The 12,992-nt window shown below is 36.6% G+C and overlaps 1 protein-coding gene across 1 annotated transcript in view; it reads right to left on the reverse strand.

Moving 5' to 3' along the window:
* Prkg1 (protein kinase cGMP-dependent 1) overlaps positions 1–12,992 on the reverse strand; it is a 1,151,812-nt gene that overhangs the window by 972,942 nt on the left and 165,878 nt on the right. The window lies entirely within an intron of this gene.

A 12,992-nucleotide genomic window follows, 5' to 3' on the forward strand; every position in this document is an offset into this window, starting at 1 on the left:
CTTGATATATAAATGATTACATATAAAATGACATCTGCTTAGATGTGAAAAACTGGGGATCTTGTGGGCCACGAGTCTCAGAAATAATCTATGTCTTCCTTAGAGGTTCACTTACCAATAGCCAATAGCTTTTGGAAGTTTTGATGCCAGGAATTGTGTTAATGAATTACTGGGTTCACTTGCATTCTGGCCCTATGTGGGGGGTGCTGAAATTCCATCTTATCACAGCTGAGCTGAGTCTCCCAGAACTCAGAGAGCTTGAGGTCATACCACCAGAAAATGATGGAGCCAAAAATCAAATTCAGGTTGAACTAGTTCAAACCCTTAACCACTGTGTTACACCATCCTCCTTTAACCACTTCTGCAGCCAATAAATACACCAATCCCCCTATGACAGAGTGGAGATGGTACAAGAACATCCCTCTCTGCTCTTTTCCACCACAGACCCGGCCAGTGTTCGTGAGCTGGTGCAAAGGTCTCATGTCACTCTCAGCACAGCGCAAGGTGTAAAGATATTTTTAAAGTTGAAAATAACTTCACACATTATCCAAATGTGCAAAAAATCCCCGAAATGCCTAATGCCTCTTTTAGCTCTTTGGCTAAGTGTGCTTTTCATAACCTCCTTACACTGGTTCTACTGTAAAAGAAATAAGTATCTGGGAAGCCCCAACTTGAATATTTATATATACTTGTTAGTGTGCTACTTAAGGTTGTAAGGTGTTAAATTTGATTCCCTGCTAGTTATGTTTTAAAATATATATTCTGAAAAATGTTGTGAAATCTGGCCTGTTGCTGTATTGTTTTCCTATGTTCCAATATTTCTATTATTTATTTCTGGTTTCTGGGTTACAGATGCTATTTAAGAACCAGTTTCTTATTGCAAGGTTAGAGAAGGGTGTGAGCTGATATTTTAGTGAAGAACAGAAATTCTATTTTAATTTGTTTCTACAGCACAGCTGGCCAGACTCCAATTTTTTAATATTGCTTATCATGTTTTCTAAAATCAGTTATTTTTCCAAAAGGTTTTTCAATTGTTATAATCCCAAGTCCTTGTCATTTTTTTATTAATTATCTTCAGCTCACTATATTTCTGTTGTTTTTATTATTTAGGTGTACCAGATGAAGAAAATATTTCAATAATTTTTCTATGATAAAAGCAAATAATTTAATTATAAATGGAAAAGTATTTAACGTTGGATGCAATATTCCAGAATTTTTCCAGCGGCCTTTTATATTGTAAATACTAAGAACCCACAGTGAAACAAAGCATGAAAAATACTTTTAGTGGGATCAAAACTGTCCATGAAAACTGAATGCTTTCTAACATTTTATTATTCTATTACTGCTTATCAGTGAATCAGTTCAGGCTCTAGTGGGAAAAAAATGTATGCTTCCAACAAGCAGCATCAGTTACAAAATGAGTTTATAAAAATTCTTATTTTTGAGTACTAGGAAGAGTCTCATAATTTTAAAGAGAAGAAGAAGAAAATATAACCATCTCTCTTATAATTAAATAACAAGCAATTTCTATAAAAGTCCATGTTCTCCACAGGGAAAATACTGAAAGCTATGTAAAGACAACACTGCAAATATCAGCAAATGACATAACTCTAAAATTATTTGTAGCAACAGTACTGTCTAAGAATCCATCAAATCATCTATTTGAAAAACCTGACTTAATGTCAGTTAACCAGGACCCGTAACACTGAAGCCAACCAGAGGAAATCTTCTTCATGAATTCATGAGAAAAATAACTACCACTTTTATAGGAAGTGCTTCACCATCAAAACTTTCTCTCTTCATAGATACCTAGGGAGGTACTGCAACATTCGCATGCATTTTATTTTTATCAAAACATTTTTCCTTTATTTAGTTATTCAGTGATTCTCTACAATCTAGACTTCAGTTTGCACACATTCTTAGTCTTTAGGGTCAGCCTGCTTTACTACCCAAGGCAGTGTATCTCTCTGGGACATGCATGAAGGATTGTTCTAGGAATTGAGCTCTATTCTCTCAGTCCACTAATTTTGGTCTGTCAAATCTAGAACTGAAGGGCCAGAAAAACAATTAGCCTTGCTTAACTGATAGGTCCCACTAAATATGCTAATGTTCTGTAGGCTCTATGGAAATGGACTGTGGTGAGATCTCCGGAAAATCTCTGTGTGTTCCTCGAGCATGTGCCTGAGAGCCATAAGGTCTTTGACAACACGTATATTTGAGCAACTCTTTGATACAAAAACTATCACAAGCCCTGAGGATATAAAAATAGGAACCTGAGCATCAGAGGTCATTTGGCTAAATTGAAAACTAGAGAAACAGAGTTTGGACTGAACTGCCCATGAGAATGGAAATAGTCAAAGCGTATCGTTTGGAGCGAGGGAGAGTATAAAATGTATTATCTAAACAGGGCCATTCCTGAAAGTAAAGTAAGACACTACTGGGAGTGATGCCAGAATAAGGATGAACCCGGACAGTCCTGGTAAAATCAGGAGGAATGACTAAAACTTCTCACTCTCATCTTCACAGTAGGAAAAGTTTTGTACCCAGAACTCTACTGGGATGAAGTCTGTCTTCATCTCTTTCTGATGGCATACGTCGCTTCTTCATGTAGGTTAATTAATTCAAGTGTCTTATTCTGGATTCTCACAGAACTGGAAAGAAACTGGTGCTTTAGCTGGATCAACATCTATCAAGAGTTCAAACTGTATTCAGAATGCAAACAACTTTCCTCCTTTCCAAGTGCGCAGAGAGTCAGAAAAAGCATGGAAACATACATGTCACACATTGGCAACAAAGACAATTGATACCACAGGAAATAACGAACACTTGTATACTGTGTATAAAAGTAATACAATGACACGAATTATCTGTGGAACAGTTCATAGCTGTGTAAGAGTTAAGGGTTATTACATTACTTGGTTAATTGGTGTTTCCATGAAGCAACTAGCTAGAGATTATCTTTACAGCATGGATGAAGAAAGTGAGGCTAAGCGGGCAAATGACGCGAATCCAGAACCATTTGCTCTAATTCTTAGAAAAGTGATTCTCAAAGGACATCGGTACCTCCTGGGATCTTGTTTGAGATCCCAACCCATAACGAATACACCAGAAACTTTAGAGATTGAGGAAGCAATTTATTTTAATAAATACCCTAACATGCTCTAATTTGAGTATATCTGACCCAGGGAGATAAATAATATTTGCTAATGTTTTCTCCTCTCCAGATGATAAAAATAGAATTGTTTCTCACCCCCACTCTTTTCCAGTTTAAGCCATCTCTGATGGAATTTTACAAGACCACTTCCTATATTCATAGAAATTGCTAGTATACATAATTTAGCTAGTTTTTATCATTTTGATGATAATTTTTAATTGTAAATTTTTGTTCTTTCCATTTTCATGTCTCCCTATCACTTGTTCTATCCAAAGATTTCTATTTTTCTAAGTTTGTAAAGGAAGCATAAAATTAAGATTTTTGTATTTTTATTGCAGGATGAATCATAAATTTAAAAACAACCAGAAAACTAGGAAAAACCTTGTGAGAAATGACATTAGCAGTGAGAATTCACAAAATGCATCTCCAGGGCATTAAGAAAAGAAAACTAGAAGAATTTTCAGCAAAAAGTAGAACAGATGAGGCTGCATGCTGAATGGCAATTCTTAGTATTTCTAAGAAAGGAAGTTGGTTTTATTCTACAAGATGCAAAGTGATTTAGAACAAATTGCCTGACAGTGACTTAAACTTAAGTGGGTTCGACAATTATTTGATGAAAGAACAATCTGCCACGGTATCCAAAGAGGAGCAGGATAGGAATATCTATTCTTAAAACTTGAAAACAAACAAAAAAAATCTTCTTTTCCGACATACCCCCATAAGTAACAGAAAGACAGAATTATTTCAAAGAGAACTTAAATGAGGTTTGAAAATTTTTCTTCTTTGAACAATTTATGTTTCTATAGGTGACACTGGCTTCTGTCCTAGAATATTGTTCTCAAGGAGAATATGTTGTCCTTTAACACTCTTGCCAACACTACATATTATAGAAGGCACTGTTTTGAATTCCATGTTGAAGCCATATTGTTTCTTTGGATATTGAAAAATAAAAAGTAATACTAATGATTTTTACTTCAAGTTACTTAAGAATAGAATATATCCCAAGTCATATAAAACGTGTCTATTCATAGCCCATAAAACATGAAAAAAAATAGCATGTCAAATGTATTCAGTCATCAATTTGGCAAAGATCATAATTTGATTTTCTGTGGTGTTTTTGTTTCGGAGAAAGACTTCTAATTTTTTTCTTTTCCATTCAGAAGTGAAACTTTTGGCTGAGTTCATTTTTTTGGCATTTCCCCTGAGGAAGAAAATTACCAAAAAAGGGCTTCAGAATTTTATTGATTAACCCTTATGTAGAAAGATGTTACTTTTATTATGAAAGCTTTACTTTCCTGTTACTGGGAAAAATATTCTTTCTTCTTGAACTTTATTTAATGTGGAGAATACAAGCACCAAATTAAAATTCTATACTCATAAAGCAGAAATGAATCCTGTTTGGTAAGACAAAGCTCAAGTTCAGCTCAGGTAAAAAAGCTGACTGCTTTTTACTTTTGCTTTAAATATATTCATAGCATTATTTGTTCTACAAATTTTTACAGGGGAAAATACATGTATTTCAAAGGGTTGAACTCTCTTAAAAACAGGAAGTAAATGGCTTCTGTGTTTCAGTGCAGTGGGGTAGAAATGTCTAGATCATGAAAAAGTGGAAAAGGGATTTGCTCATAAAAAGTCAGGAAAGGCCTAAAACAACCCTCAAGTGTTTCTCTGACACAGAAAGCCTGGCAGGATCCATGGAAAGACAGCGAGCTCCACCATCATGCAGAACCTTGAAAGGTGGGAGGCTCCTTGGTAGCCTTTGATGGCTTGAGAAGTTAAGCAAATTATCTAGAGTGCTTGTGCAAAGAGCTCCACTGGAAGATTTGTCACTAAATAAACTCCCAAATTGAAAAAGCTCAGGCAATTTGGAAAATATGCCTCAGTTTCGATTTTGATGAAATCAAAATAGGAGAACTTTCCCCATTCTTTCAGTATGGCGTATGTTCTCCAGACTGTTGGGAAGAAGATTAGCAAGGAAGCAATAATAAGGCATCTGAGTGTCATGGGATAAATTCCTATTTGTGACCCTAGGGAACAATGGAATAAATAGGATTTCTGGATATAGAATTAGATACAGTCATCAAGAGTGTTTTCATAGGAGGTAAACTCATTTTTATGGCTCCCTTAAAAGTACAAGAATTTAGGGCCAGGGATTTAGCTCAGTGGCACCATGCCTACCTCACAAGCGCAAGGTCCTGAGTTTGATACCTAAGCCATAACCAAAAAAAAAAAAAAAGTATAAGAATTTATTCAAATTTCCCCAATTTAAATCAATCACCTATCACACATAACTCTTACATGAATTTATCTATGTCCTAAGATATGCTGTTGAGTGAATGAATTCGGGTAACCCTTTTTTCATTTGTAAATTGGTATTACTTACTTGAATGAAAATAATTCTTGATAGGTCTTGAAGAAATCCATCTGATTCTGGTATGTCTATGTTTATTCTAGACTTTCAAGTTTTAATAACATTCCACTTGGAATAAATTCCCCAGACTAGAAAACTCTCTATTTGTATTTCACCCAATACTGAAGCTACTCTGGTCTTTCAATTGTTTAAGGATTTTTTCTAAGAACAATTGTATATTGCAGATTTGAGTGTAGAAATCGATTCTAATCATAGTCATCTATGCAGGAATGCAGAATCATGTAAAATGAGGTGTTCTCATGCAGACTTCTTTTGCATAGGTAACTCTTAGCCCCCCGCAATTCTACATTTCTCTCCATGTTTCTCTTTTTCTTCTTCTTATCCCCACCTCTCACACTTTCTTGTGTACATATATTTTGTACATTCTCAGCATGCTTCCTGAGATAGTTCACAGCCCGTTTTACACATCACATTGCAGTTTTTATGAGCATTCCTGAACCTCTCATGTCTGCACTACTTTGTTCAAATTCCCGAGAGAAATAGTCCAATTTCTCTACAGTGACTGGGTTAGCTCCCTTCTGATCAAAATCCTGCCTGTGTTAATCTTGAATGTCAACTTGATTCACTTGATAAATTCCTAAAGGATTACTAATGCATGTTTCTGGGTGTCTGAGTGGGTCGCGGCAGCATGACATTGGGGATTCTGTTCTTTGTGGTGCTCTTCCTCAGCTCTGCTCGCTGACCACCATGAAGTGAGAAGCTTTGTTCCACCACGCCGTTCTCCATCATAGTCTAGCCCTAGAGTCAGCTGACCATGGACTAAAACCTTGGACACTGTGAGCTAAAATAAACCTTTCCTCCTTACATGGCAAGTTTAAGGTATTTTGTCTCAATGTTAGGAAAGCTGGCCCATGCACTACACCTAGCCAATTAATCATGCCAAGGAATTTGAATACTGAAGTAGGGCTGCTGTGGTACTTCTAGGAACCAAAAGGAAGGCAGAATGCCCAGAAGAGGTTTTCAAGCAGGCAAAGAAACACATTTCATGAAGGGCAGGATGGGAATTCACATTTGATTTCAATCCCTTTTAGGATGATGTCCTGCATTCTGGAAACTGTTACCACTTTTATTTGAACCTTTTACCAGGATATATTTTTAATTGCACTGAGGCAGATTCTTCGGTGCTTTTCTATTAAAGGGAAGTAAGATAAATGTATTATTTCTGGTTATTCTGTACATTTTAAAAGTGATATGAAGTAACAATAAACTAGTTATAAAATATTTACTGCAATATTATAGAACTCCAAAATTTAACCATCAAACATATATCCATTTTTTTCAAGTGGATACCACATAGCACCTCCTTTTGCCTTAAAGTGTCTGTATTTCAAACATACCTGGTAGGTAAGATGATATCGAGAAACCAGTTCTGATTTTTCATTACAGTAAAAGCTAGCACAGCCAATTCTTCTGCTGTATTACTAGAATCTGCAATTATTAATGTATCTGTCATTAAAAGGCCATATGTTAGATTTTGCCAACAAACCAGCATAGAGATTTGGCTCAAGTACATTGTCACATAAATCAGATCTAAAATCTACTTTTAGAGTCCTGGATACTGGCTCTGCTGGAGTTTGCAGAATCAGTTTGTATGCACACACACCCCCAGAAATTGCTCTCCTACGTGCGTAAATCTCCACAGTGAACCTCTTTTTATTATCTTTAGCTTGCCAAGTGAAAAGTAGTCAATCAAAACCACTTGGCAGTGTGTCAGTTTGTGGAATCATGTAGGATTATAAAGTCATGAGTGTTTACCGAATCAAGAATAGAGGCAGTAAAAATGAAGCTGGTACAGTGACCTCACCAAAAGGACATAAAACCTCAGATTGTTATCCAGGATAAAATTCTGTGGTTTTATCTGGGACTTCCAGCTTCTCTAATAAATGCCATTACATGACAGGGAAACATACATTTAGATTGCAATGTAAAACAGCTTTGGAATAACTATTGAGCTACCAGTTATTAATTCCCTACAAGACATCAAATCTGGAAGAGTAGCGGGTTATATCATGGTTACTCTGAATTGTCCACTTGGTTGGCTTGAGATATGCATAGAAAATTAGTAAACCTCACTTCCGGGTGTGTCTATGAGGATGTCTCCAGAGACGATTAGCATTCGGGTTAGCAAAGTGAGGGGAAAGACCTGCCCTGAGTGTGGACACAACAGGTAAAGGGTCCGAATGAAACTAAAGTGAAAGAAGGAGAAAGCCCACTAGCATGTGCTCTTTTCTCACCCCACTTCCTGGCTGCCCTGAAACAAGCGTCTTTCCTCCTCTACCCGTTCCGGCTCTGATGTTCCTATCTTGCCACAGGTCCACAGTGATGGAACACAGCCAACCATGGACTGAAGCTTCAGACACCATAAGGCAAAGTCAACCTTTCTTCCTTCCAGTTCACTTTCTCGGGACTTTGTCACACAGTCAGAATACTAACGCATTCACTCATCAATTAGTTCCAGAATGGTTTGATCTCAGCAGAAGCTCTAGTCTGAAATGGAAGGATTCAGTGTGTGTCAGTTCATGTTCGAGTGCAAATCCTGTTCGGGAGGAGAACTAGCAAAAAGAAAAAGATGGTTCCAATGAAAGGTGCTTTCGTGTACCTACAGTACAAGTGAAAATAACCTGTGCTCAAGCCACAGAGCCGTGGCCATCCATTTTGTGGTGGGGAAGAACAGCAAGCTGGAATCTGGAAGTTAGGTACAGGGATGAGACACAAACTCAGTTCACTGCAGTAGTCTGTCTCCAGTGCTACATGTATCTTTGACTGGATTATCTCTGTGCACTAATACATAGTTTGAGCACTGACACTACCTTCTTTTTTGGTGACTGATGCTTCTGATTTTAACTTTAATTAGGAAATTGTGTAATTTTTGTTAGAAAAATAGTAGGTACTGCCCTCTTAAATCCTCTTAATTTTTAACATGCAATATGTTTGCTGTTACCTGGGCTCTGTAGATTTATAAAACATTTTTGGCTTCCTGGAGTGAATGTGGGATTCTGTGTTAATTCTCACTCCTAGGGAGAAGGATTGAGGCTGACCTCATCTGTCTGACCAGGACATGTGGAAGTAAATCTGAAGCTTCGTGGTTAAGAGTTACCAGGTCTCTGAAGACTATGGTGAAATTGTCACAGCAGGACGCCCTGTGCAAGTGTGATTCACAAGGATTATTTCTTTCCTGCAAAGCAGTTTTAACTCTCTAGTATGTACCAGACATTTCTCATATGATTCCTAATTTCTTATAACCACCTAGGAGAATAATATCATATTTTATGAGACTTTAAAAGCAGGTATATGTTACATGTTTACAAATAGTAAAGTATAACATGAAAGTAAAGTATACCCCTGCTCATAAATATGTGGACACTCATCAGATTTCTCAGTAATAACCACTTTTACCTGGAATTTGAGTATCTCCCAGAATGCTTCTTTCTAAACACGTGTCTTTGTATCTTTTTCTTCATGTCTTTCTGAAATTTATTTCATTTTACTTTGTATCTTGAATTATTTCCTCATATCTCTGAGTCATTTGTGTCTTTCATATCAGTTTCATTTTCCTTTGTCTAATTTCCTGTATCTAATTAATTTGCTCTTGGTGGCTGCATAATATTCCCCCGAATAGATGTTGAATCACTTATTTAACTACTTTTCTAAACATTTGGTATCTAATCTCTTACTCCTACTAGTATTACTATAAAGAACATTCTTGTACCTGTTAGAGTATAATATTTGCTAATGATATTGCTTGGTTAAATTTTAGAACAATTCAATTTTTGACAGACATCTTTAAAGTTCTGAAATGAGATTTTAAAAATGTGTTTTTCTTCTGGTATCAGGAATCAAACTCAGGATCTTGCACTTGTCAGACAGGCATGGCACCACTGAGCTACATCCTCAGCTTTGAAATGAGGTTTTTTTAAGACCATATTCACTGAGTGGGGAGACTGAGTCTCAGAGAGTTTAGGATATATTTCAGAGGACACAAAAGCTAGTAACAAAAAGATTTGAAATCAAATTTATCCAACTCCAAGCTTCACCAGGTTCACCCTTATGACTTCCCAAAGCTTTACAAGGCCTTGTAGTCTGATAAGTAGTCCTTAAATTTCTCAAAGAAATACAGTCAGTTTGGTACTGGCATGAATTATGAAAAGTTTCAAGATAAGACAATCTAATGACCAAGTTATTCCCTACTATGGGATTGAGATTCTAATAATGTTTAAATATAATATACTATAATTTATCCACTTATTTATCAAATAATATTTGAGCACCTCTTCTCTGCCTGGCATAGTACAATACCAGGGAGGCTTGTCATTGACAACATTGATGGAGTTTTTACATTTTAGTGGAAAAGAAAGAGTAACCAAATCATCAGAAGAATCAATGAAAAATTTTAACCCAAAACTATAAACATGTCAGAAACACATGAGCTTAAAACAGGATTTTACATAGGTAGGGGTTCAGGATTCCTGGGGAAATGATGACTGGGCTGGAACACAGGATGTGAGGAGTAGCTGGGGAAGAAGGTAGGAATGCACATTCCACTCCTGGAGGAGGAACAGAGCTGACAAAGGGCACGGTAGGAGGCAACCGGCCCCAGGGACTGGAGAGCGTAAATTCCACGTGGTTTTCAAATCAGGAAGTAAGAAAATATAAACAGGGGGCTTTTTAGTCTAGGGAAGGATTGTTATTTTGAATTTTTAAAAAAAGAGCCATCAAAATATTTTCAGGAAAGCATAAATTTGCATGGCATCAGATTGAAAAACGTTTACTTAGCTCCCAGCAGCAAAGCTTATCTGTATATGAAACGTGCATGAATGAACCTGGAAAAAAAATCTTAAGGAAGAGACTCCGCTCACTAATGAATTAACTCCCTCTCTCTCTCTCTCTCTCTCTCCCTCTCTCTCTATCTCTCTCTGATAGTTAAATGTGAAGTAAGAAAGCAATTTCCTTAAAGACACTGCTAAAGCTGAAGCTACAGCTAAAATTATTACCATGATTTTCAAGGGACAGCAATATATATGAAATGTAAAACTAGAGAGCTTTTCAAATCAACTTAGCAGCAAGTGCTGACATCAATTTAAAATTAACCAACTGCCTAAGCAGTAAAAGTAGCCACTCGGGGAAACACATTTTGAAAGAATCCACTTAGACCAACAATGTGGCAGCTGCCTCAAAAAAGAGACCCTGTTAGAAGCTCCATACCTTTAGCTTTCTCAAGCTTTCAAAGTACTGTATTAAGGCAAAATGAAGTTTCCAAAAGTCAGATGGACATAACATTACTTCTAGCCTAAATACATCTATCACGGGCCTTTAAACATCTGAAAGCATGTTCCAGGCATAAATTGTACACACAAACATCTGGAATGCTGGCTTCCATGACCATGTGTGACCTCAACACCTGGCATTGCAGGGCTCCCAAACAAAGCCCAAGTCTGGGTCACACTGGGTACCACACAAATGCTCGCTGCTACTCCCCCCACCTGCTCCGACAGTCCCTAAAGAAGATGATTCAGTGGCTGGAACATGTTCTAAAAGACTTAGAGTTGCCCTAAGGTAGAGTAGCACAGGGATGTCCATGACACACACTAATTTTCTCAGTCTGTGAGGTACACACAGCACTTGCTGGAATGAGACTCAATAGTCTCAGCCTTAATTATAGCCACATCTGTGCCATTCCTCTTCGCCCCCTCAAAACCCAGATACCTGGATGCTTAACTTGTTCCCAATGGCACCTTACCACACCTCGTGGTTCACACTGCTTTCTCCACATGAAATATATTCTCCATGGCAAATTTCCAATTTGTGTCTTAAACTAAACTGTAAAGTCTGGTCAGGAAGCAACTCAACAATTTGTGAGAATCGGCTGTAAACCAAGTATCTGGTATGGAAGATGAACAAACCACAGTGTTTGTCCTAAAGAAGGTCATGCTATGTGTCATTAAATTGCTACTGGCTAACAGACTGCCTCTGATTAATAATGTTAAACAAGGTAAATTGGAGAGATCCAGACAAGAATAATAAATTCAGCTTATAAGCACCAACAAAAAGAGCAGGAACTAAAGTGTTGTGTTCATGCTGCTATACGTATCCACACCCTTAAGGATCAAGAGTGTCCTCACATCCATGGATAATACTATTGCTATAGAATTAATTATAAAATTAATTTATTTATTTCACTATAATTCACTATTTCAACTAGTAACATTCAAGATATTAAGTTAGATAACATAAGCCTTAAGTCTCTCCCTCAAAGGATTTAAATTAAATAAATGAATAAGTCATAGATTCAAAAATGTATACATATATATACATTACATGGGAATATATTTCCCAAGATTTAAAAATAAAGTATTTATGGAAGTTTAAAGGAGGGCTATATTTAATCCATCTACCTCACCACCACTATGAAGTCTGGTGCCAAACACCTAGCAGAAAATTCTATCAAGTGCTTTTCCAGTGGTCCCTGGGTTTCCACAATGGTTGCTGAAATAGACCTATCTAAAGCCAAACACCAGGTACTTCCTGATACAGTCCATTTCAGTTCCAGACAGCCATACAAATTCCTCATTTCTTTCTTTCACTGTACAAAAATGTTCGTTCCTATAACTTTTATCCATTAGACCACTGTCTTCCTCCGGTGACTTTCAGAGTCATTTTATCGTCCTTCTTGGCTTTATAATTTGAAAATCTTAAATAAGTGGCATTAAACTTATGCCTTCTCTTCTCCCATGTCTGTTAATTTTAAAATATATATAAACTAAACCTCCCAATTTCTAATATCTGTAAATTGTATTAGTATACCATTAAGATTTTTTGTGAATTTATTAATTTATTGAAACACAATAAAGTTTCCATCATGTTGACATTAATTAATGATAATGCTATCATCATTCAAACAACCAAAGATCTATATACTGCAATTTCTAAATTCCTACCCTCCCCTTCATTCACAAGGATATCATGAGTAACTCTTGCTAAAATCTACATACACATCTATGACATTCCATCATATCATTAGTTGAGTATCCCATTCAAAACACAGCAAGTGAATTTATAGTGTATGAGTTGATCTCAGTGAATCTATTCAAATCTTATAGATCAACTTTTTCCTTTCTACAACTCAGTTTTATGAATAATCTGCACCATATTATGTTAAGCTCTCCTGTTTTTGTATCTTCTGTGCAACAAATCCAGAAGTTCTTCAAATTGGCCAATTTTTAAAATTTTTAATGAGACTTAAGAAATAGACTATTCAAAAATGGGCATCTGAAAAACAAAGCAAAACAAAAGGGCCAGGGATTTAGCTCAGTGGTTCAGTGGCCTGCCTTGCAAGCGCAAGGACCCGAGTTCAATCTCCGGTACCAAAAAAAAAAAAAAAAAAAAAAAAGGCATCTGAATAGACATTTC

This window comes from Fukomys damarensis, unplaced genomic scaffold (genome assembly GCF_012274545.1).
Source record: "Fukomys damarensis isolate Sample0158 unplaced genomic scaffold, DMR_v1.0_HiC HiC_scaffold_20, whole genome shotgun sequence".
Lineage (NCBI taxonomy): Eukaryota > Metazoa > Chordata > Mammalia > Rodentia > Bathyergidae > Fukomys > Fukomys damarensis.